Source organism: Coregonus clupeaformis, chromosome 25 (assembly GCF_020615455.1).
Source record: "Coregonus clupeaformis isolate EN_2021a chromosome 25, ASM2061545v1, whole genome shotgun sequence".
Taxonomy (NCBI): Eukaryota; Metazoa; Chordata; class Actinopteri; order Salmoniformes; family Salmonidae; genus Coregonus; species Coregonus clupeaformis.
The window spans coordinates 33,570,348-33,591,730 of record NC_059216.1 but is presented as its reverse complement, the minus strand read 5'-3'; the positions used below and the strand labels follow the sequence as shown (position 1 = coordinate 33,591,730).

The window sequence follows — 21,383 nt, the reverse complement described above, 5'->3', positions numbered from 1 at the left end:
ACAGGGGCCTACTTCCTGCCTTTGGGACTACTCACATTGTTAGGGCGGAGACATGAGCATCTCGTCATTATATACAGATCTCTGACTAAGGTAACACCGACAAAATCTTTTAGGGAGCGGTAGAGGTGAACAGTAATGGTTGCAAATGAGATCAGCTTTGCGGGTGAATTTAGTGCATATTGATGGTTTAACGAGACAACAATTGGCGATAATCTAGTGCCATCGATGGTTGCAATAAGCCCCTTGCTATTTGATTATACAGTGGGGCAAAAAAGTATTTAGTCAGCCACCAATTGTGCAAGTTCTCCCACTTAAAAAGATGAGAGAGGCCTGTAATTTTCATCATAGATACACGTCAACTATGACAGACAAAATGAGAAAAGAAAATCCAGAAAATCACATTGTAGGATTTTTTATGAATTTATTTGCAAATTATGGTGGAAAATAAGTATTTGGTCAATAACAAAAGTTTCTAAATACTTTGTGATATACCCTTTGTTGGCAATGACACAGGTCAAACGTTTTCTGTAAGTCTTCACAAGGTTTTCACACACTGTTGCTGGTATTTTGGCCCATTCTTCCATGCAGATCTCCTCTAGAGCAGTGATGTGTTGGGGCTGTCACTGGGCAACACAGACTTTCAACTCCCTCCAAAGATTTTCTATGGAGTTGAGATCTGGAGACTGGCTAGGCCACTCCAGGACCTTGAAATGCTTCTTACGAAGCCACTCCTTCGTTGCCCGGGCGGTGTGTTTGGGATCATTGTCATGCTGAAAGACCCAGCCACGTTTCATCTTCAATGCCCTTGCTGATGGAAGGAGGTTTTCACTCAAAATCTCACGATACATGGCCCCATTCATTCTTTCCTTTACACGGAGCAGTCGTCCTGGTCCTTTGCAGAAAAACAGCCCCAAAGCATGATGTTTCCACCCCCATGCTTCACAGTAAGTATGGTGTTCTTTGGATGCAACTCAGCATTCTTTGTCCTCCAAATACGACGAGTTGAGTTTTTACCAAAAAGTTCTATTTTGGTTTCATCTGACCATATGACATTCTCCCAATCCTCTTCTGGATCATCCAAATGCACTCTAGCAAACTTCAGACGGGCCTGGACATGTACTGGCTTAAGCAGGGGGACACATCTGGCCCTGCAGGATTTGAGTCCCTGGCGGCGTAGTGTGTTTCTGATGGTAGGCTTTGTTACTTTGGTCCCAGCTCTCTGCAGGTCATTCACTAGGTCCCCCCGTGTGGTTCTGGGATTTTTGCTCACCGTTCTTGTGATCATTTTGACCCCACGGGGTGAGATCTTGCGTGGAGCCCCAGATCGAGGGAGATTATCAGTGGTCTTGTATGTCTTCCATTTCCTAATAATTGCTCCCACAGTTGATTTCTTCAAACCAAGCTGCTTACCTATTGCAGATTCAGTCTTCCCAGCCTGGTGCAGGTCTACAATTTTGTTTCTGGTGTCCTTTGACAGCTCTTTGGTCTTGGCCATAGTGGAGTTTGGAGTGTGACTGTTTGAGGTTGTGGACAGGTGTCTTTTATACTGATAACAAGTTCAAACAGGTGCCATTAATACAGGTAACGAGTGGAGGACAGAGGAGCCTCTTAAAGAAGAAGTTACAGGTCTGTGAGAGCCAGAAATCTTGCTTGTTTGTAGGTGACCAAATACTTATTTTCCACCATAATTTGCAAATAAATTCATTGAAAATCCTACAATGTGATTTTCTGGATTTTTTCCCCTCAATTTGTCTGTCATAGTTGACGTGTACCTATGATGAAAATTACAGGCCTCTCTCATCTTTTTAAGTGGGAGAACTTGCACAATTGGTGGCTGACTAAATACTTTTTTCCCCCACTGTATTCCAATATGCTTCATTTTGTAGGCTACCTGTTAGGCTATCAATAATCACATAATGAAAGGTGTGAAACCAATAATCTACTGTTTGTGTTTCCCTGGCTAAATTGATGAGTTAATTTGGGCAATCAGTTGATTAACAATAAATGTTCCTCCATTGTCGATGCTTGCCAACGTGTTATAGTTAGGCTATGTATAATTTCTAGAGGTGGGATGAGTACTGAAAACCTGTACTTAAGTAAAAGTACTGTTACTTAGATTGTAGTTTACTCAAGTAAAATTAGCCTTCTTAACTACTTAAGTTAGAGTAGCAAAGTATCCGGTCAGAAGACTACTTAAGTACTAGTTACAAATTTAGTTTGGTAATTTTTTACACCTTATGGTAAACTGTGACACCAAACAAAAAGGACAACAACTTAGTGCAATTGATTTGACATTCATTTATTATTAAAGCCTGCCAGCACCATCTTGCAGATGCCCCCCAGCACAGGTACTCTCCAATGAAGACTGACATCAAACAAAGTCTGTGGGCAGTACAGTTTCAATTACGATCATTCAATGTTGACTTAATATCAATGTGCACAAGTTCATAAAAAGGAATATGGTACTTGAGACACTGAAAGAATTTTACAATTTCAATAGCATTAATGAAAATTAATTTCACAATATAATTTAAAGTACATGTGATGGTGAATGCATACTATACTTAACAAATATAAAAACGCATCATACAACAATTGAAAAGATTTTACAGCGTTACAGTTTATATAAGGAAATCATTCAATTGAAATAAATTCATTAGGCCCTAATCTGTGGATTTCACAACTGGGAATACAGATATGCATCTGTTGGTCACACAGATACCTTTAAAAAAAAAGTTAGGGGCGTGGATCAGAAAAGCAGTCAGTATCTGGTGTGAGCACTATTTGCCTCATGCACCGCATCTCCTTCGCATAGAGTTGATCAGGCTGTTGATTGTGGCCTGTGGAATGTTGTACCACTCCTCTTCAATGGCTGTGCGAAGTTGCTGGATATTGGCGGGAACTCAATCCAGAGCATCCCAAACATGCTCAATGGGTGACATGTCTGGTGAGTATGCAGGCCATGGAAGAACTGGGACATTTTCAGCTTCCAGGAATTGTGTACAGATCCTTGCGACATGGGGCTGTGCATTATCATGCTGAAATATGAGGTGATGGCGGCGGATTAATGGCAATAGGCCTCAGGACCTCGTCATGGTATCTCTGTGCTTTCAAATTGCCATAGATAAAATGCAATTGCGTTCGTTGTCCGTAGCTTATGCCTGCCCATACCATAACCCCACCGCCACCATGGTGCACTATGTTCACAACGTTGACATCGGCAAACCGTTCACCCACACGACGCCATACACGTGGTCTGCGGTTGTGAGGTTGGTTGGACGTACTGCCAGATTCTCTAAAACGACGTTGGAGGCGGCTTATGGTAGAAAAATGAACATTCAATTCTCTGGTAACAGCTGTGGTAGACATTCCTGCAATCTGCATGCCAATTGCACGCTCCCTCAAAACTTGAGACGTCTGTGGCATTGTGTTGTGTGACAAAACTGCACATTTTAGAGTGGCCTTTTATTGTCCCCAGCACAAGGGGCACCTGTGTAATGATCATGCTGTTTAATCTGCTTCTTGATATGCCACACCTGTCAGGTGGAAGGATTATCTTGGCAAAGAAAAAATGCTCACTAACAGGCATGTAAACAAGTTTGTGCAAAACATTTGAGATAAATAAGCTTTTTGTGTGTATGAACAATTTCTGGAATCTTTTATTTCAGCACACGAAACATGGGACCAACACTTTACATGTTGCGTTTATATTTTTGTTCACTCTTTATGCCAATGACAAGGTGGCTTGTTGGCCAACAAACAGAGATAATATGGGGAGCTAAAAAGAGGAGATTCAACTTTTTCTGTCAGATTATTTCTTGGTTAGGCATAGCCATTTTATTTACATTTGTCCTCAAAACACAATTTCAACAGCAGAATTATATCTTAGAAATACTTATCTTACTCTAGAAATATATAATATTACAAAGGCAGAAGGTAATAAAGTGCAAATTACCTCTAATTGCATCTAGCTAAGAGGCCAAGAACCAGGAGTGTAGTGCGCTTCACTTCAAGAGCTGAGGTGAAGATAAAACGGGGTTTGATGGACAACTTTGAGAGCCAACGGACTTAGCTAAGAGATTTGATGACAAGCTATTTTTAATACATTACATTGGTCAAGGGGTTGTGAAACACCCTTGTTGGCTTGTCATTCCATCACTACAGTGTCACAGAGCAGCGTATCCCAGCGATGACACACATCAATCTGATATGTCAACAGGGATTTGACTGTGTGTCTGAGAGTAGCGCTGGCATACTGTACGCCCTGGCTTCTATTTGGGTTGGGGAGCAGTGGAGACAGTGTTGAACTGGGTGGTTCTCTCGCTCGCTTGCTCTGTCTGTCCATCTATCTCAATCTCTCTTTCTTTTTGGTTTCCTAAGCCTATGGTTATCTAGAACCTTATCTGTTTCTAAAGATAGAGGGAAAAGTGGGTCAAAATAGTGTGTATTTTGTTACCTCGAGAACAGCTCTCATGAATGAAGAGAACAGTCATCCTAAAAGGACCTGGCATAAACAATTATATTTTCATTCAAGGAAAACTCCACCCAAAAACTACAGTGAGGGAAAAAAGTATTTGATCCCCTGCTGATTTTGTACGTTTGCCCACTGACAAAGAAATGATCAGTCTATAATTTTAATGGTAGGTTTATTTGAACAGTGAGAGACAGAATAACAACAACAAAATCCAGAAAAACGCATGTCAAAAATGTTATAAATTGATTTGCATTTTAATGAGGGAAATAAGTATTTGACCCCCTCTCAATCAGAAAGACTTCTGGCTCCCAGGTGTCTTTTATACAGGTAACGAGCTGAGATTAGGAGCACACCCTTAAAGGGAGTGCTCCTAATCTCAGTTTGTTACCTGTATAAAAGACACCTGTCCACAGAAGCAATCAATCAATCAGATTCCAAACTCTCCACCATGGCCAAGACCAATGAGCTCTCCAAGGATGTCAGGGACAAGATTGTAGACCTACACAAGGCTGGAATGGGCTACAAGACCATCGCCAAGCAGCTTGGTGAGAAGGTGACAACAGTTGGTGCGATTATTCGCAAATGGAAGAAACACAAAATAACTGTCAATCTCCCTCGGCATGGGGCTCCATGCAAGATCTCACCTTGTGGAGTTGCAAAGATCATAAGAACGGTGAGGAATCAGCCCAGAACTACACGGGAGGATATTGTCAATGATCTCAAGGCAGCTGGGACCATAGTCACCAAGAAAACAATTGGTAACACACTACGCCGTGAAGGACTGAAATCCTGCAGCGCCCGCAAGGTCCCCATGCTCAAGAAAGCACATATATAGGCCCGTCTGAAGTTTTCCAATGAACATCTGAATGATTCAGAGGAGAACTGGGTGAAAGTGTTGTGGTCAGATGAGACCAAAATCGAACTCTTTGGCATCAACTCAACTCGCCGTGTTTGGAGGAGGAGGAATGCTGCCTATGACCCCAAGAACAACATCCCCACCGTCAAACATGGAGGTGGAAACATTATGCTTTGGGGGTGTTTTTCTGCTAAGGGGACAGGACAACTTCACCGCATCAAAGGGACGATGGACGGGGCCATGTACCGTCAAATCTTGGGTGAGAACCTCCTTCCCTCAGCCAGGGCATTGAAAATGGGTCGTGGATGGGTATTCCAGCAAGACAATGACCCAAAACACACGGCCAAGACAACAAAGGAGTGGCTCAAGAAGAGGCACATTAAGGTCCTGGACTGGTCTAGCCAGTCTCCAGACCTTAATCCCATAGAAAATCTGTGGAGGGAGCTGAAGGTTCGAGTTGCCAAACGTCAGCCTCGAAACCTTAATGACTTGGAGAAGATCTGCAAAGAGCAGTGGGACAAAATCCCTCCTGAGATGTGTGCAAACCTGGTGGCCAACTACAAGAAACGTCTGACCTCTGTGATTGCCAACAAGGGTTTTGCCACCAAGTACTAAGTCATGTTTTGCAGAGGGGTCAAATACTTATTTCCCTCATTAAAATGCAAATCAATTTATAACATTTTTGACATGCGTTTTTCTGGATTTTTTTGTTGTTATTCTGTCTCACACTGTTCAAATAAACTTACCATTAAAATTGTAGACTGATCATGTCTTTGTCAGTGGGCAAACGTACAAAATCAGCAGGGGATCAAATACTTTTTTCCCTCACTGTATCTTTTCGTATTTGTTTAATTAGTCCATTGCTTATATAGTCCCAAAATGTTTTTGCATGTCAGCAATCAAGTTTTTAAGATATCTAACTTTCAAAATACAGAAATCTGGCCCTTATGATGCATTTTGAGTGGGATATCCTAGAACAGATTGGTGATAGAACGAAAGAAACACAAACATTTCGGAAGAAATGACATAAACCAGACCCTAATGCTTGTTTTTAATATTACAAAACACAATGTTTCTCAAAAAATTCAAAGGGCAGTAGTAGGCCGGATTCAAACCTATGCCTGTTCTTGCATATGTGTGGCTGCACTGGTTGGACCACACAGGCGCTGAGATAACCATTAATTTATGTTGGTGGCCTTGAACATATCATAAAACAATTGATATAAAAAAAAAGGATTTTCCCTAACGAAAAATACATCTAACCTCTACAAATATTGTGCATTTAATCACCATAAGAATTCACACGAGACGCGCTGTAACCTGCACGTAGCCTACATAGGCTACTTAAACTAACGCCCAGTGGACTTGAAGTCTAAGTTATTGTAGCCTACAAACACAGCTTCCATCTGCCCCCTGGCGACAATTCTAAATATTTTTAGCTCACCAATCGAATAGACGTTTCGTAATGGTTAGGTTGTTACGAGTGTAAGATGGCGCCGGAGAAGATGGCTGCCGTTTTACAGCCCTCTAACCAATTGTACTATTATGTGTGTTTTTTCTGTACATAATGTTTCTGCCATCGTCTCTTATAACCAAAAAGAGCTTCTGGATATCAGGACAGCGATTACCCACCTCGTATTGGACAAAGATTCTTTCTTCAATGATTCAGACGCAAAGGATATCCTACAGACACTCGACAAGGCCCAAATCCCCGTCATTCGCAGGAGACAGAGACAGAGATATCGTGGATGTAGGTCGGGGTGGCTTGTAAGGATCCGACGGCGAGCGAGTAAACTGCCTCTTCCATCAATCCTATTAGCCAATCTTCAATCACTTGAAAATAAATTTGATGACCTAAGACTACGGTTATCCTACCAATGGGACATTAAAAACTGTAATATCTTGTGTTTCACAGAGTCGTGGCTGAACGACGACATGGACAACATAGAACTAGCGGGCTATACGCTACATTGGCAGGATAGAACGGCTGACTCCGGTAAGACAAGGGGTGGCGGTCTGTGTATATTTGTAAACAACAGCTGGTGCACAAAATCAAATACTAAGGAAGTCTCGAGGTTTTGCTCACCTGAGGTAGAGTATCTTATGATAAGTTGTAGACCACACTATTTACCAAGAGAGTTTTCATCTATATTTTTCATAGCTGTCTATTTACCACCATAAACCAATGCTGGCATTAAGATTGCACTCAATGAGCTGTATAAGGCCATAACTAAACAGAAAAATGCTCATCCAGAGGCAGCGCTCCTAGTGGCCGGGGACTTTAATGCAGGGAAACTTAAATCTGTTCTACCTAATTTCTACCAGCATGTTAAATGTGCAACCAGAGGAAAAAAAACTCTAGACCACCTTTACTCCACACACAGAGACGCATACAAAGCTCTCCCTCGCCCTCCATTTGGCAAATCTGACCATAACTCTATCCTCCTGATTCCTGCTTATAAGCAAAAACTAAAGCAGGAAGCACCAGTGACTCAGTTAATAACAAAGTGGTCCGATGACGCAGATGCTAAGCTACAGGACTGTTTTGATAGCACAGACTGGAACATGTTCCGGGATTCTTCAGATAGCATTGAGGAGTACACCACATCAGTCACTGGCTTCATCAATAAGTGCATCGATGACGTTGTCCCCACAGTGACCGTATGTACATACCCCAACCAGAAGCCATGGATTACAGGCAACATCCGCACTGAGCTAAAGGGTAGAGCTGCCGCTTTCAAGGAGCGGGACTCTAACCCGGACGCTTATAAGAAATCCTGCTATGCCCTCCGACGAACCATCAAACAGGCAAAGAGTCAATACAGGACTAAGATTGACTCATACTACACCGGCTCCGACGCTGGTCGGATGTGGCAGGGCTTGAAAACTATTACAGACTACAAAGGGAGGCACAGCCGCGAGCTGCCCAGTGACACAAGCCTACCAGACGATCTAAACCACTTCTATGCTCGCTTCGAGGCAAGTAACACTGAAGCATGCATGAGAGCACCAGCTGTTCTGGATGACTATGTGATCACGCTCTCTGTAGCCGATGTGAGTAAGACTTTTAAGCAGGTCAACATTCACAAGGCCGCAGGGCCAGACGGATTACCAGGACGTGTACTCCAAGCATGTGCTAACCAACTGGCAAATGTCTTCATTTACATTTTCAACATGTCCCTGACTGAGTCTGTAATACCAACATGTTACAAGCAGACCACCATAGTCCCCGTGCCCAAGGACACTAAGATAACCTGCCTAAATGACTACCGACCCGTAGCACTGACATCTGTAGCCATGAAGTGCTTTGAAAGGCTGGTCATGGCTCACATCAACACCATTATCCCAAAAACCCTAGACCCACTCCAATTTGCATACCGCCCCAACAGATCCACAGATGATGCAATCTCTATTGCACTCCACACTGCCCTTTCCCACCTGGACAAGAGGAACACCTACGTGAGAATGCTATTTATTGACTACAGCTCAGCATTCAACACCATAGTGCCCTCAAAGCTCATCACTAAGCTAAGGATCCTGGGACTAAACACTTCCCTCTGCAACTGGATCCTGGACTTCCTGACGGGCCGCCCCCAGGTGGTAAGGGTAGGTAACAACACATCTGCCACGCTGATCCTCAACACGGGGGCCCCTCAGGGGTGCGTGCTCAGTCCCCTCCTGTACTCCCTGTTCACCCATGACTGCATGGCCAAGCACGACTCCAACACCATCATTAGGTTTTCCGACGACACAACAGTGGTAGTAGGCCTGATCACTGTCAACGATGAGACAGCCTATAGGGAGGAGGTCAGAGACCTGGCCATGTGGTGCCAGGATAACAACCTCTCCCTCAACGTTATCAAGACAAAGGAGATGATTGTGGACTATAGGAAAAAAAAAGGGCTGTAAGTAAGCATTTCACGGTAATGTCTACACTTGTTGTATTCGGCGCATGTGGCAAATAAAAATGTATTTGATTTGATTTGATATAAGTAGGACACGTGACATCCCTGCAACTTTTAGAAAAAACACTTTATATCGAAGTTGTGCCTGGTCGTCACTAGTTACCACAGCCATAAAGTCATAAACCCTGCCTATTTCTACAATGTATCTTCTTAAAATGTGATTTTAAACCTAACCTAAAGTTAATTTTAACTCTGTGGCTCTGGTAACTAGTGGAAACCGTTGTGCCTGTTGTCCAAATGTGTATCTGCCCTCTCATTGGCTAGAATAGTCCCACCTGATCTTGCCTCCTGACTGCTTTCCATTTTTGAAGACATTTATTTTAATTGTTATAGTGGCCACTAGAGTATCTGGTCAATATAATCAAAGATTATGGATTTACTGACAAGATACATGTCTCTCTGCCCTAACAAAGGGAGTCGTTGTCCACACAGCGGCATGGCGGGCTGTCTAGCTGCCGCCTATCCTTTCTTTGGATTTGTGGATATATCTAATTATTGTAATCCTTTTTTTAATATTCGATGAGAGTTGTTGACGTCAAATGACTGTATTCAAAGGAGGGACCAGTACAAAAAAAAGTATGAAAATGTATGCACTCACTACTGTTAAGTCACTCTGGATAAGAGTGTCTGCTAAATGACAAAAATTTTAAAATGTTTAAAAAATGAGAAATTCTATGCTACTAGCCTCATGCCATGAATATGCATAGCCATCTCGAGACAACTTCGATATAAAGTGTTTTTTCTCAAAGTTACCAGGATGTCACATGTCCTACTTATATCAGTACACTCATAACAACTTAAGCATTACGAAACTTCTATTCGATCAAATTAACCTCACGTAGCAAATGAGCCATTCATTTTTTCTCCATACAAAAACTCCTTGTTTTGTGGGTGAAACCACGAAAAAATGCTACGTGCTGGAGGGAGACAGATCTTTCGCTGAGTTGGGCCTCACTCCTCCTCTTCCGCTCTGATATAATGGATAATCTGTGCTTCTCTCCGTCTCCGGACAAGTAGGCGTGCAATGCATTATGGTCATTGCAGTTAATTACCACGGTTTCTGCACTACACTATGTAGAATATTGGCCTGTTGGAAACTACATTACACAGTTCGGACTTGATCTATCTGATTTATCTCTAGAGAAGAGAGTGCAGTGAGAAAATGCGCATTGAGCTTGCAGAAAAAAATAAAAATATGGAATTCAAATAACTGAACCGACGTCGGTCAATTAGGCTAGTTGTTTAAAAACCAAAAATAACAGACATTTCGGTAAATCGCTAAGCAAACATAGACTACCATTCATTATGTCAGATTTTGAAATGTGTGTTCAAATAAGATTTTTTTTTCAACAAACTGCAAACATTTTCATGGACCAGAATGAAAAGCTCTCCTCACGTTTGTTTCTGTAGTAAGGATTCATCATCTTCAGAGAATGATTGTTACTTTTTTGCAGATAATCGTTGTTTGAAGCTAAAAAAGCAGTAGTAGCAGTATGCTAATCGGGGAGCCAAATAAACGGCTCTTTTACCGATGCGATTCGGTTACCGTCATTCACCAAAAAGAGACATTAGTTTGAGAACGAGCCATCACTACTAACTGCTAAGGACATGTGAAGACATGCTCCTTTGCAAACACAAGACAAATACTGTACTATTGAACCATAACAAATAAAAAAGCAGGATCTGTGTGCACAATTAATTGTATCTGATGTTAGAGATACAATTACCAGTCACCAAACCTAATTAAAAGTGGCAGTTTTTGTTTCCTCAGTAAAGGACTAGGCCCTATCTGTCATCTGCTAGGTAAATTAGCACCATTATTCTGCTGGCAGCCCATGACTATCAATCAGGCCAGCAGAGATGGCCCTTATCTGATGGCCAGGGGAATGAACAGGGCTTTCTGCTGACTGCACCATACAGAGGGACAGAGAGAAAACACAAAACAAAGGAAGGAGAGACACTAGAATTCTAGAGACCTAAATACGTAGGGCCAGAGACAAGAAATACCCCAATACCTACACAGGTACAAAGTCTAGAGAGACCATGTGACCATGCGTCGGACAATTCCCTCCATTTCTCCCCGGTGAAGTCATTATTTGCTTCAAGATTGTTGCTAACATGTTTTCTAACCTAACTATCCTATCGTTAGTCCCATCAAACATTGTGTTTTGTAATATTAAAAACTGGCATTAGGGTCTGGTTTATGTCATTTCTTCCGAAATGTTTGTGTTTCTTTCATTCTATCACCAATCTGTTCTAGGATATCCCACTCAAAATGCATCATAAGGGCCAGATTTCTGTATTTTGAAAGTTAGATATCTTGAAAATGATTGCTGACATGCAAAACATTTTGGGACTATATCAACAATGGACTAATGAAACAATTACCAAAAGATAGTTTTTGGGTGGAGTTTTCCTTTAATGAGAATGTAATGGTTTATGCCAGGTCCTTTTAGGATGACTGTTCTCTTCATTCATGAGAGCTGTTTTCGAGGTAACAAAATACACACTAAGTTGACCCACATTTCCCTCTATCTTTACATTTTACATTTTAGTCATTTAGCAGACGCTCTTATCCAGAGCGACTTACAGTTAGTGAGTGCAAACATTTTTCATACTTTAGACACAGATAAGGTTCTAGATAACCATAGGCTTTTACTATTCAAAATGCAGAGATAGAGAAACCAAAAAGACAGAGAGATTGAGACAGATGGACAGAGAGAGCAAGAGAGCGAGAGAACCACCCAGTTCAACACTGTCTCCACTGCTCCCCAACCCAAATAGAAGCCAGGGCGTACAGTATGCCAGCACTACTCTCAGACACACAGTCAAATCCCTGCTGACATATCAGCTTGATGTGTGTCATCGCTGGGATACGCTGCTCTGTGACACTGTAGTGATGTAATGACAAGCCAACGTCTGGCCATCAGCAGCCAGCCCCACGACCGGAGACATCTACAGTAGCCTACACTCACCAGGAACACACAAATAGAAAGCTTGGCTTCTACCCAGTATGGTTTAGTATGCCTATCCAGGCCAGTTAAATGCATCTATAGTTCTCCTCCATGTTGAGAGGGACTTTACGTCTTCCGATAACAATAAGCAGGGTTAAGTTCCACCGCCCCATACAGAGGGTAACCTAATAGGCATCTAATATTCCCTGTGTCCCTGCCAACGGTCTCAGCACCACAGGACAAAGGCCCCAGCAGTCAGCATTGGCCCACTGGACCGGAACACACCGGGCGGGGGTGGTTCTCGTAACTGATACTCGTAACTGATACTTCACCCTGGCAGTAGCCCACACACCTTCTCTCTGCTGTGTGTGTGTGTGTGTGTGTGTGTGTGTGTTCTCCTTTTGTTGCAGGTGGATGGGCAGGGGTTAAAAGGCTAAACTGCATGGACCATTGTTCCCATTGATAGGAGTCTGCCGCTCCCCACAGAGAAGACACACACAGGGACAAAAGCAGCCGGCATTTGGCCTCTCATTAGAAAACAAGAAGCGGAGGGAGAGATGGAGGGATGGAAGGCAGGAGAGGGAATCTGAGAGAGCCATGTTAATAAGAGCTGACTCTTCATTGGCCCTGACTGTCAAACAGACACACCTCACTGACGTACCACTGCAGGTGCATTGAGTACACACACACACTCTAGACGCTGCAACAAAATGTCCTCTGTGGCAGTCAGCTGATATAACGGAAGAGGTGGAAGGAGGGATGTGTCGAGTTTTCTCTCTGTCTCACACACATTTTACTGTGAGATTCTGTGAGATTCTCCGATGTTCCAGTCCTCCACAAAACATCTCCTCCTCCACGCAAACTTTACACACACACACACACACACACTGTAAACAGTGAGTCACCTATATCCCTGCTGCCAACCTACACACACATTTATACACACACCTTCTCTCCCCTGCAGTACACACACACACACACACACACACTCTCTCTCTCTCTTTCTTAGAATTGGAGGAGGTACACAGTCCTGGAACTGTGTGTGGATGACATCACCGACCAATACGGCAAGCCAGAACTAAACCAGTCATGTGTGTATGGGATGTGGGGAGAGAGAGAGAGGGAGAGTATGAGAGAGCAAGAGAGAGAGAGAGAGAGAAAGATATTCCACCTGAACCACTCACACTCATGCATCCCCTCCGATAGCGAGACCCCTTTCCAATACCTGAACATCTCATCCTTCCCTCCAACCTTCCAACCATCACTTATCTAACAGCATTGGATGGGTCCTAGCAAAAAACCCTCCATGTTGTTAACACCTATCCAGTTGTATTACATCAGTGATGATCATGGGGAGAGAGGTCGGACTAATAAAGGAGGGGCGGATGCATTTTCTGGTACACAGACACAGTCTAAATAATGATTCTCTAATGACTAATCTAAGAGCATTGGAGGAAAGCAAGGCTCCCCCTAAATTGTTCTCACCTATCCAATTTTGTTTCAGTGATGAGCACAGGAAGGGATGGAGAGAAAGAAAGGAGGGGGATGATTTTTCTATTTGTACAGACACAGACAGCCTGGCATAGACTAAACAATACACTTTACTCAATTGTGTCCAACATCAGCAATTACAACAAATAAGAAAGGAAGGAACGAGGGATGAAGGGAAGAAGGGAAGGCAAGAAAATGAAGGAGAAAGTATTTTCATTTTTCTATTCATTTTTCTAGTATTTGAACATACAGGCACAGACCAAATAATACACATACTCTGTTGTGTTACATCCTTATTATTAAGAAAGAATGGGATGAGAAAGAAGCGGGAGAAAAAAGGGAGGGGGGAAATATCTTTATAACAGTATTTACACACAGACAGGTACAGGCAAACAGGCACAGACTAAATAAAAATTAATGCTACAGCATTGAGTAGGTGTAGGCAAAGTTGCCCACCATGTTGCTTACACCTATCCAATTTCATTACACTTGTGATCTAAAAAAAGGAGGGGGGATCCATTTGTTAGTATATTCCACCAGCTACAGACAGACGGGCAGAGACATAGGTGAAGACTGGTGCACAGCGTGGTTAGAAGGACGGAAAAATAGACAGCATGGTCCGTTTTAGAATATGATCAAACAGGCACGATTTCACCAGTTTCACCATAGAAAAGGAGTGAAGGGAGAAAAATACTTTTTGCCCCCCAAGTATTCTAGTATTTCGATGGGCACAAGCGGCCACAGCCAGACGGGCAGAGCCACGTGCCCAGCCCTGTGCCCAGCACGGTGCCCAGCCTGGTGCCCAGCCCAGTACCCAGCATGGGTAGAGAGCGTGGGCATCCAGCTCTCTGCAGGAAGAGAGACAGAGACACACCTCCTCTGGGTGACGGGGTACGGAGGGGAGGGGAGAGCCGTTCTGCTGCAGCACCTTTCTCCTGCATTACATCACCCCCACACTGCTACACACACACACGCACGCACACACACTCACACACACGGCTACATACACACCCACCCACGCACACACAAACACTGCTAGCAATACACTGCTGCTACACACACACACACACACACACACAAACACACTACTACGATGCTACCCACACACTGCTACACACACACACGCACGTACGCACACACACTCGCACACACATTCACACACACACGGCTACATACACACCCACCCACGCACACACAAACACTGCTAGCAATACACTGCTGCTACACACACACACAAACACACTGCTACGATGCTACCAACACTAAGCAATCAACCCGAGGTCTGCATCCCAGAAAAACCCTGTTTGATTTATCTATCGTTCTAAACTATTATTAACACCCCCTCTCCTGCATTACATCACTCTACTGCAACACATGCTCTGCCAAACACACACACACACACACACACAGTTAACGCATATGTATGGCCAGTCCTCACACCACAGAGAAAATAAAATGTAAATTATTCTAGTTTATCTTCATCTTTATTTATCTAATTATAATAATCCGTATCCTGCATTACATCACTCTGCTGCAGCACACACACACAAACTCTCGCTCTCTCTCACACACACACACACACACACACACACACACTACCAATACTAACCCATGTCTACATACATGTATAGCCTTACTGTTAATAATAATGCTGGTAATATTCCTAATCATTTCACTACTCTATTCCTGCCATACATCACTCTGCAGCAACGTCTGCGTAGTAAGGAAAGACTCAGCATGCACCCCAGAGAACATATAATAAACATACCTTTCATTTCACAAAAGTATAAACAATATATTTTATATTTGTTATAAATGGTGCAATAGAAATTGAGTTTTTATTATAATTGTTAGTATGTTGCTTTACATTTACTATAATCTCTTGCACCCTCAATTTTCTTTCGGTCATTTGACACCTATGTGTAATCCGTCCTTGTGGGTGTGTGCAGTTTTAGGCACACATACACACACGCACACCAACACGCATGTGCACGCGAGCGCGCGCACACACACACACACCAAATAGGCCTATACAGAATGAATTAGATGAAATCGCAGGGCCTTTCTCAGAAGCATGAAATTACTGTGAGCTGCTGAACGTCGTTTTATTTAGGAAGGCATGACGCAATTTCTACAACCGGAGATTATTTTTCTACCCTCCTTAACGGGCTTTAATCATGCCCGTTAAATATTTTATTATTTTAACTGCATTAAATTGCGTGTGAAATAGGCCTACTCATTCAAGAGAAAAATAATAATAGGCCATTTTTAAACTGCGTCAAAAATATGTTACAATCATCATACAATAAAAAAAAAACATCGAAACACTGTTTTGTATTTATTTATATGGGAAAAGGAGCATCCTCAATGATATTGTGAGTAGTAGCCTATTTTGTGAGTAATATTGTGCCCCCTCTCCCGCCCATACGGATTAACGTTTCCTTGAGAGCCCTTGGCCGTTTTCGGTTGATTTGTCAGAGCAGTTAATCGCCTGCCAACCAGCGCCCAGAAAGCAGGACAGCCAAATTAAACCACGCACCAACCACGGCCCCGCACCACGCAGCCACTACAGCCAAATCACACCACCACACAACAACCACAGGGAATCCGCATAGCCTACATCACTTAAATATTAAATTCATCTTTCTTGTGTCTTTCTGTGTAGGCCTAAACGGAGGAAATGTCGATTAGCCTAGGCCTACTTATTTTCTTGAAATTATTTAATAACAAAAAGATTTCGTTATCATATTTTATTTTACCAGGCATTTAGGCCTAATATTTGTGTAATAATATCCGTGGAAAACATCAACGTAAAACAAAAACGTGTATATTTTGTGGGGGAAAACTGCATTTTAACTAGATAAAAGATTGTTTTCTTATTAATGATTAATCATGTATTTTTTTTTATGTAGGGCCTATCAATAAAATAAAAACATTGCAGTGTGAGAAAAGAGACGCATTTCTCAGGGGTCACGCCCATTTCTGAGGCATTTCTGCCCGTTGAAAAAGCCTGATTAGGAGTTTCCCTGCATTCTGATGTATTCACTAAGCCTATTACATTGTAAATCCCAAACATCGAATGTGTGCCACAATGATAAATTAACTTCAAACGTCACCATTTCTGCTGGCAAATTGCAGTGTGTTTTATTACTATTTCGTCACGACTGGCGAAGGTGCTGATCGAAGGTTTCTTTAATGGAAAAAATAATTAGGACAAAATGTGACAATTTTAACCACCATTTTGTGATCTCTTACAAGATTTTCCTACAGGATTTTCCTACAGGAATTTATCCAAGCCGATTTACACTTTAGGCCACATATCTTCTTATTCCTGATTTAAGACAAAACATGATACTAGGCCTCCTGTAGCTCAGTTGGTAGAGCATGGCGCTTGCAACGCCAGGGTTATGGGTTCGTTTCCCACCGGGGGCCAGTATGAAAAAATGTATGCACTCACTAACTGTAAATCGCTCTGGATAAGAGCGTCTGCTAAATGACTAAAATGTAAATAATGATGTTAAAATGCATGATTTAACATAAGGATGAAGGGAGTTATTAGGGGTATTATATTGCTACTGCAAAATTGTTTTGTCTTTTTATGCGCTGTTAGATATTGATAATCTCAAATCCCACATGCATTCTTCTAAATGTGAGAGATTGGCTCCATTACATGGTTCATTTCAAATAAAAAAACACCAGCGTGTTCATGCATGTAAGATTTCATGTAGATCACCAGCACCCTAAAAACACCCTCCCTCGACGTTCTGCAGAGCTCACGAGCTCATTTTGATTCCATAGGGACGAATTCCACCGGTCGCCTAAAAACATGTTATTTTACAATCCAAATACAGACTCATCTGACGATAAATATTTTACTCTAACGTATTATATTATATTTTCAGGTTGTATGTTATGTTTTATCTGTTACAAATGAACAACCTATGTATGTGAAAAAATGTCCATATGGAGACACAATGCTTTCTTCTCCTCGATCTTCTAAATGGAGATGGGTCTATTTCGTTAAAATGAGCATATACGAATTCATCTGGAAAATAATATGATTTTAGAGGGAAAAGGGGGAAAGCCAAATGTCTGGTCTCCATCATGGTGTCTGCAGTGTAGGGGCAATCAATGGAACATAGAAGGTCATGTCCCCATATCAAATTCAAAGCAGCATTTCCATGTCTGAGTTGTGTTTTATCTCACAGTATCAAAACAGACAACATATTTAATGTCTTATTTTGGCCATAGCCTATCTGTTGTTTTCCCTGACTATGCCAAACCGGTTCGTTAAATGAATTTGTTTACTCTGAACCGTCATTGGCATTTTAAAATAGCCCCATGCACGCTGGCGGTCATAAGACACTGGACACCCCTGTATCCATTATTCAACACTACTTTCCAGGCGAGAACGAAATGCGTGGTTTGGAAGAGAGCATCGTAGCCTAAGCAAGCATTTATTTAGCTTCGTTTATGCTTCTTATATTGCCCTAACATTCTGTGTTTGATAAAGATTAATAATTCGGATTATAAATATTGCCTGTGGAAGCGGAAAGTGCCAGTGGCCACGAGCTGAGCGATGTGACCGTAATTCTGTCAGTCCCGGAGGGCTTGCCCATGCCTGTCACCCTGGCCTCGTTGACCGGGAAATGGGCAGAGAATCACCGGAGCCGACATGGCCGGAATGCCCCATTTATAGGCCTACCCGTAAACCACCCTGCATCAGGCAGTGACCTTATTCGTCGATATCATTATGTTTCCAGTCAATGGATATTACTATTATATTGCAATGCTTAGTTTATGATTCGGTAGTATTGAAAACATGCCGACGTTCCCAACGTCCAACTTGTTCCAGACTGTATACAGCCGAAACTACAGACGTAAAAAATGTCTACTATAACATCCCCATTCCAATCCAAATTTGTTCCGAAAGAACGATTAGAACTAGATTTTGGATGTTTGCTAGTAATGGCAAGAGGAGCCCTTTGGCAAGTAGAAAATAGAGCACGACTGACCTTAGTTATGGGATAATATCCAATGCATAATAATCCGACAATAAACTCCGGTAACGTTTAAATCCAGGTTCGGTAAAAAACAGAGTAGACTGAATAAACACCGCGCAGATTAAAGCGAGACTTCTGACACAGTACCAGTCGTTAAAGCGGGGCTACTGGGCTGTTCTTTCCTCTGTCCCTCTCCGGTCGGTCTCGGCTACAGTGCATCACAAGAGCGGCGCGCTCGATCCGTGCGACTGGCGACCGATCTCGGGATGTTCACACACACTTCGCACGGGTCCGCCCTCTCCTGGTCTCTCCTCAGCACCACCTCCGCGCGCACGCCATTTAAAGGCGTGGTCTGGGAGAGACACAGCAGTGAAGGCATGATTTTCACGGAGCATGCAGTGGCATGTGTGTGTTTGGGATAGGCTACGGTTTGAAAATCGGTAGTGACGGTAATATTTGCACAGCGTGTTGCACAAACAGTGTAATGTGGAAAAGTTGCAAATTACTAATTTCATACTTAACTGACAAATATATGGGTTACAAAGTGATGTGTAAGCTCAAACGAACCTCCAGATAGGCCTACATCGCCTATTTGTATTAACAAATTGAAAAATAAATGATTTGTATAAAACTGTCTAAAATTCTCCACATTTTGAGAGAGAGACACTTGGATGAAACTGCCAGCGCCTGGTACTGCGCTTTTTCATATTCCAGACACGTGGGTGAATCTCAATAGACTGTGGAGGATTTCTCTCCTGGCCCCTTTTTCCTTCAACTGATCTCAGAGCACGGGACAGTAAAATTCTTCCATGTCTTATGTGTGTTTATATGATATCAGGGGTCGAAGCCCGAACGAGTAAAAAAAAAAAAAAGAAAAGAAAAACCTGCAGTCCGTATTGACCCCGTTCTGGGTCCAGATTCGGTCCGCGGGTCTGCCAGTTGAGTAAAATAATAATAGGCTACCTACTTCCATAGCCGGCCTCTGCCATATTACTTTCACCTATCCTGCCTTCAGATCAGTACAGATCAGTGCTCTGACAATGTCTTGTAAATGGATCTTTAAGGGATTAATAAAGTAATTAAACTGAAAATAATAAAATTGAATAGAAGTTAATTTCATTGAATTAAATTGATGAAGTAGAGCAAGGAGAGGAAGCCACTGCAGACTATTGAGATGCATGCTTTCAGCGCTCAGGAGGCAGGCCTACAACCTCAGAGCTGAACTCAAAATAACACCATGTGGAGCAGGACCAGGGGAAGCACAGGCCTTGTCACAATCTACAAGATAATAGATATTCTAAAACTGAGAGTGACACAGACAAACATAAAAAACTCTTCATCAATTAAAGAAAGAAGCCTATAGTTTAAACAACAGAATTTGACCGGGAGAAATGGTTTTGTTTCTTACCAACTCATAGGCCAGGGGTACTCAACTACTATTTGAGAAGGTCCAGTCACACAAATTTCCTAGGTGGCAAAGGTCCGGATGGATAATGACATTTATCGGCCTAGTAACAAACCCCCACCTCGCAACACATGCGACCCCAAACTGTTCACACCCCTCTTGTTGGTGGAGAGAACATTTTGCAGTTTTAAAGCAAATTTCCCACAATTCTACACATTTTGCTGGGGCAGAGATGTGTTAGCTGCTTTAAAGCTATTTCCTGCAATTCTATGCATTCTTCCATGTCTTATGTGTGTTTATATGATATCAGGGGTCGAAGCCCGAACGAGTAAAAAAAAAAAAAGAAAAGAAAAACCTGCAGTCCGTATTGACCCCGTTCTGGGTCCAGATTCGGTCCGCGGGTCTGCCAGTTGAGTATGAAGGTCATAGGCTAATAGCCTAATATAACTTTTCACCAAACACAAGTTCAACATCTAGGCCTACTCTTTGCCCAACCATAATATCTCGATCAACAGGTGTTAAACATGACATAGACCCATAGCCCAAATGATCCATCACAAACTTGGCGGATTATTAAGTGAACCCCAGCCCCAGCCATGGATCGAACTCTGCTGGCCGGCAGAGCAAAGCCGCTCCAAAGCTCCATGGCCATGATGGATGGATCTGCTGAGTGGCTGTGCCTGTTCACAAACACTCTCACAGTAACAGTAAGCATGTTCGCTTAGCAGCATCTCCCCTCTTTGGAAAATACTGTGCAAGTGCAGCATGAGGCCCATGTACTGTATATTTGATTTTGTTTTCAATTAACCATTTATTTGTAGATTTTGATTAGTGCTTGATGTTATTGTCTTGCTGCCAAGAGAGCCTCCTGGCGGAGGTAACCAGGTTTTTGGCTAAAATGTTCATAATGGTGTTGCCCTTAAAGGTTATGAACAGTCAGAATCATGGTTTTCATGAAATTGGATGATATGTGGATGAAACCAGATTTAAAAAAAACTATGATGACCAAAGTATGACAAATTACTGTTGCTTCTATATTGATAACGTTTGATTAGAAAGATACTGGTCCCCTCCAACCATGTCAAACAATTGGATTCAGGAGGCGGGATTATTAAGGGGATAGGGTGGCATCACCCTAACTCATTTTAATACACCAATGGTAACATGATACTCTCTTACCTAATTTAAATAAGTACTGCCTTATACTTATGTGTCTCCCCTTTCATCTGTGTCTG

The 21,383-nt window shown here is 42.4% G+C and overlaps 1 protein-coding gene across 18 annotated transcripts in view; it reads right to left on the bottom strand.

The window, feature by feature from the left end:
• The window catches only part of nrxn3a (neurexin 3a), a 504,060-nt gene extending 485,052 nt beyond the window's left edge, over positions 1 to 19,008 (bottom strand). For 16 of the 18 annotated variants that reach the window (XR_006657440.1, XR_006657442.1, XR_005995385.2 and 13 more), the window contains exon 1: positions 18,756 to 19,008. The gene's annotated coding sequence lies outside the window, so the exon portion shown is untranslated. The remainder of the gene's footprint in view (positions 1 to 18,755) is intronic. The other 2 variants (XM_041848286.2, XM_041848287.2) reach the window with 1 other exon arrangement.
• Positions 19,009 to 21,383: the final 2,375 nt, after the last annotated feature.